This window comes from Wolffia australiana, chromosome 2, assembly GCF_029677425.1.
Source record: "Wolffia australiana isolate 7733 chromosome 2, ASM2967742v1".
NCBI classification, from domain to species: domain Eukaryota; kingdom Viridiplantae; phylum Streptophyta; class Magnoliopsida; order Alismatales; family Araceae; genus Wolffia; species Wolffia australiana.
Window position 1 is genome coordinate 15622453 of NC_135836.1, and position 5821 is coordinate 15628273.

Sequence of the window (5821 nt, forward strand, 5' to 3'; positions counted from 1 at the left end):
CAATAACATTATCTGATCCTAATTATACGATAAGTATGGTTGATCTTGTGGCTATTAGTGTGTGATACACATGATAGATAGCGGGTGCTCTTTGGACAAAGAGTTCATTGGATTGATTAGAAGAATCCTTGAATGGTATTATACCTAAACTTCATTCAAGTTGTTTCATGTCACAATCGTATAAGTGATCCATTGAGCTAAGACACTTAGGACATCTCGTGAATGGACAACTATGTTTTGACTGTAACTTATGAGTCCCTAACCATGGGATTCAAACGAGCCATCACTCGGATATAGGAAGAAGCCCACATAGATGATTAAGTTGTCAAGAGGAATCATCTGCCCTTGGTATAAGAGGAGATTGATTCAAGGAAGAAGATGCAACTAAATCCATGGCCGGCGTAGTGAGGATATTAGAGAAGGTGATAACATGCATTTTTAGTACCTTATATGATCACATTTACATGTTTATTTTGCATTAAATTACTTATATTTGCATGTTATCAAACTTAAAATGATTAAATCTATTTTTAGAATGAATTTCTGAATTTTCTGCATTTTTGGGATTTTTCTAACAAAATATTCTAAAAGAATATAATTTTTGAGACAGAATATGATTTTTTTGGAATTTTTGGACATTAAATTTGGAAAGATATGATTTTTATGAGTCAAAAAAAAATATTTATATGTATTTTTGGGATTTTATTTTATTTAATATGAATTTTTAAGTATTTTTGGCTTTTTTTGGCGCAAGGTGACGTGGCATGCTCACATCCACTCATTTCAAACAAAGAAAAGAGAAGAAAAAAGGGTGACGTGGTGCGCTCACGCGTCGCCACTTCAGACTCAGAGAAAGAGGGTTTTTTAAATGTTTTTTCTTTGTTTTTCTTTATCCATTTTCAGGTATATGTAGCATGAAATATGAAGGGCACCCGCACGGAATAAAAAAAAGTGCAGAATATCAAGTGCTTTGACTTCTTAATGGGCATGAAAATCGAGGACGTTGACGAGGAGAGAGAAGGAAATCAAGGGCTAGGATTGCTTCAACTTCAAACGGCCATAACTTTTGATCTATAACTCTGATTGTGCTGAAATTTTCAGCATTGCTTCATCTTCCCCTCCTCTTTCTATCCATATCCTCCAATCTATCAATAGAGGCCTGGATCATTATAAAATTCATCTTGAACTTGCTTCCTACTTTTGTGGGCTGATTGAAAGATAGTGAGTTTTGAGATCCATCAAGAGTGTTCTTGGTGTCGTGAGTATATTGAAGATGATGACTATAAGATGATGTGTCCGGTTGGGTATCTAGATGACTTAGACCGAGTTTATAAGTCGATGTGTCCGATCGGGTATCAAGATGATGCTCGAATACCCAAAAGATGTAGAACGTCGTTGGTGACGACGGCTGACGAATAAAATCCATATGGGGATATGTAACTATGTGCTGCGATGAACCCTAGGTGGATGTACGTGCAAGCCATGACTCGTGGGAATTCATCGAGTTCCAAGCTTCGAGTGGGCCACCGGTGATGGTGAAGGTGACCTTATGGCCCTTGTTGAAGCGACGACGGTGACTATGGCATCACAGAATAATTCTATTGACGATCGCACATAACGGACGAGCGTGACCCGTGCTTGGGAATTCCCTAAAGTCGTATTTTTTGATATATAAACTCTCACCTAATTCTAACATGAGCGTAGTGGAGTGCAGTTGAAGATATACCGAAAGATGTAATATAATTGACGAATAAGGGGAACGACGTGCCTCGTTGGTGGCGACATTCATCGTCAACATCTTCGTTGATGCAAGGACCGGTACGGGTGATAACACCCTAATTTCGGTCTTTATTTCATGTTATTAGCATGATTTCATGCATTTAAAGAGCTTAAAATTGGGCTGTTATCATATATTTGCATGAAAATAATGTTTGCAAGTAATTTCTGATTTTTCCCTAATTTTCTGTTAATTATATGAATTTGTAAGGATTTATTGAAGCTCGAAATAATTATTTTTGAATGAAAATGACATATTTAATATTTTGTTTCGACATTTATCAGCATGGGAATGAATTAGGGAATTTTCTAGAATTTTTTACGAATTTTAAGGATTTTTCTGGGATTTATTTCAAGAAGAAATGCATTTATTCTATTAAAAAAGGGCATATTTATAATAGAACACAATGTATTTACACAATTTCTGGACTTTTCGGGCCCTTTTTGCAACGTTTCGTTGCAAAAAGACCCTGAAAACGGCTCTTCGTCGCCATTGCAGGCGTAAAGATCCTATTTAAAAAAGTTTAGGGTTTTATTGCAATATAGTTTTAATGTTTTAGAAAAAATTGGAGGAGAGAGAATGTGGTAAGGGCATATACACGAATATTTTAGGGCGGCGTTCGTTTACAATTGTTTGTTTTATTAAGGGCTTTCTTGAAAAAAAACGCAAAGAGCCTCCCGCCTTGTCGACGTGGCGCAACTTTAGCCGTTGGATAAAAATCCAACGGCGATCGCACATGTGTATGTGGCAGGAGGTAAGTTCACCGCCCGTGCGGCGCATACAATGCGCGTGCACGGGCGGTGACGTGGCGACACACAAGTAGGCAAAGGAACGAAAAACACACGTGTGCGTGCGTATCAAAACGTACGCAAAAATGCGCACTAACGAAAATTTAATTGTTTTTTTTCTCTCTCGTTAGGGGTACGTGGCGCGATGAGAGAGTGCCCGCCAAAGGAGTTTGAAACGCCGCAGCCAATGGGAAGTCGACACGTCATTGCGTGTATTAATAAATAAATCAATTTTAAATCCAATGGACTAAATTGGTTTAAAATTGATTTATTAATAACTTTTGATCCTGAAGTCCGATTGAGATGATTTTTTGTGGATTTGTTCGTCTTGATCCCCTCTTTCTATCTGTATGGTTGGATCATTCAGATCCAGCCTACATTGATAGATAAACATTAATTTCTAAATGGGGGTAAAATGGTGATTTTCACTATGTAACCTAAGTATAAAAGCTGAATTTCGAGAGGGGGAGCTTATTCTGGATGGTTCTCTATCACAGCTGCAAGACAGAGAGGAGCCCCAGCCTGGATCAACAGTTTGGGTACTTTTTCCTTTCATTGTATTTAAATTTTTATGCATTTTGAATGAAATAGGTTGAGTTGTTTGTTTCTTCATCTCTATTCTGATCTGAACTTCTAAATCGCTTGGCTTGAGTGGCATGTAAAAGCCCTGATTAGGATTGAGAGGAGAAATTGAGGGATTCACCTGGGCATTCAATTTCATTCCAAAAGAAAACTCTAAAAAATTTAGTTTTAATTCTTAGGATACTCAATTACCCCATTTTAGTTCTGAATTATCAACTTGCAAAAATCAACCAAACCCAAATTAAAAATTCCTACCAACCTCTCTAATTGAATTCTTTGATCCATCTAATTGAATCAGCTAATTCAATCTAGAGCCCACATTTCTTCCATTCTTCTCACCTCTTCTACCCCCCTTTCTCAATTCTCATCTAATTAGGGTGACTTGATCCTCGTTGAAGATCAAATTCACTCTAATTAGGATTAAAACACCAAAAAGATAATCACATTGAACTTCCTAATTGCTTCCCTTGGATGACACTCACACTTATCACTATACATGTTAAGTAGAGTTTTATAAAATTTATTGAATAAGCTAGAATTCACAACGACAAGGGCTAAAAATTCATAATTTTTACCCCTATTTTCGGCTTATCAACGGGCAGGCACAATGGAGGCGTGCCGGAAGGTGTCATGGCGTCGCTTGACAGGCGGCATGGGTGTGGCGCACTAGAGCATGATGCGAGAGGGTGACGAGGGTGAGGAGGACAATGATGCGAGGCAAATAGTGGCGTGTCATATTGATGTCGGACGTCGTCTAGGACATCGTCCGGTCAACACCGAGTATGATGGTTCGGTGCAGATAAGGGATGATGGTATCGAACGTCGATAGTTTCGTTGTCCGACGGATGAAACCTTAATGGGTTATGCGACTATGATGCTCTAAATGAATGTCCTACGTACCATATGTGCTGGCTCTGACTCGAGGAAGGCACCAAGCTCCAAGCTTGGACGGGGTTGCCGGGTGACGGCGATGGTGGTCTCTTGAACCTCGTCGGAGCGACAAAGGCGTCTACGGCCGAACAGAATCTATCCGTAGGGCACGCACGTAACGGACGTACTCGTCCGTACCGATAAGACACTCAGTTGACCATAGTTCTTTCAATTCGTCCTCTCTCACCTACCTAGCTCGAGCGCGGTGGAGTCAAGACGAGGATAGACTAAAGAGGTAAATAAATGAGCGACGGGAGAGGATGGCGTACCTCGTCAGCGGTGGCTTGTAGTGCGCTGCCATCGACGGTCAATGGCGATTCGGAGCGGGTGGGGCGTAGCGTTGACAGAGAGATCATGGCGGCTCGACAGGCGAAGTAGCACTGGAGCTGTTCGTAAAGGTCGCCGGAAGATTCGTTGAGGACGTCTTGAGCTCGGGGTGACGACCTCTTCGGGGCAGTGAAGAATGGCGCCCCGGGGTGTCGTCCGTCGAGGTGTTGCGGGTCGGAAACAATCGGCGGGGAAGTAGGGCATGGTGGAGATGTCCAGCGACGGCACCTAGAGAGGTCGTGGCGCAGGGGGGCAACGGCATTGCCCGGTGGCGGCGTCCGACGTTGATGGTTTTAGCTGCCTTAGCGGCGGCGGCTGCTATGGTGGCTGCGGCGGCGCCCGGTGCCTACGGTCAACTGGGGCGGCTGCGGCGGCGCCACTGCTCGGGGTGGCGCCCGCTGCTTTGGGCAGTGCCCGCTGTTGGCGGCGGCTTGCGGCAGCTTGCAGTGGCGCTCGCGGCAGGGGGGGATGCCCGCTGGTCGCGGCGGCCGTGGCTTGAGGTAGTGCCCATGACTGGGGGCGGCGCCTGCTGGTCGCGGCAGCGCGCACTTGGGCGGTGGTGCCTGCGGTTGGCAAAGGTGCCGCTTCTCTTGGCGCCCGCTGGTCTGGGGCAACCTAGCGGCGGTCGCGAGGTACCGCGGTGGCAACGCGACCGCCTACGCTCTAAACGGAGCCCTAGAACAGGTGCATGGATGGGACAGAATGGGCGCGAACCTGACCCCGTTCCGTTCCACCCATTCTCTCTCCTCTCTTCTCCTTTTTTCCTTCCTTTTCTACCTTTTTTTGTATTTTCTAAAGGTGAGACCAAAGATAGACTAAAATCAACTCTTCTCTTCCTTTGTCTGTTTCTCTAGGGTTCTCTCTCTTCCCTTATAAAAGGGAAGAGATGGGCCCTTTGGGCTAACAAAGAAAGGGCAAAGGGGTCCATTAAGGGGGCCCTTATAGTTTCCCCATTACAAAAAAAAAGGGGAAAATAAAATAAAAAGAAAGAAAAGGGGGAGGTCCCTTCACTCGACGATGAAAATGTGGACACAGATCACATCATAGTGCGACAAAAACAAGACGATGTCGAAGAAAACACGAGACAGAACTAAGAAAAACAACAAAAATCAAAATGAGATAATCGAGCACCTCTTCACCCGGCTTCCGATGATGGTGGTTGGCAGCACGGACGACGTTGTTGGCGATCCTTGATGGCGTGCGCCATCAATCTTCCCCATGTCGGAAGAACTCGGCTACGTCGAGTTGGGGTAGCTGGCGGTGGCGTCTGGCATTGGCCTTGTCGTCGCTGACAGCGGTTGCACTCCGCGGTGATCGGGTCAATTGCACCTGCACATTGGAGCCTTCGTGATACCTTGTTCCCTGCATCGTTAATTACCCCAAGCAGTATACAATCGACTGACTCATGCCAATTGGG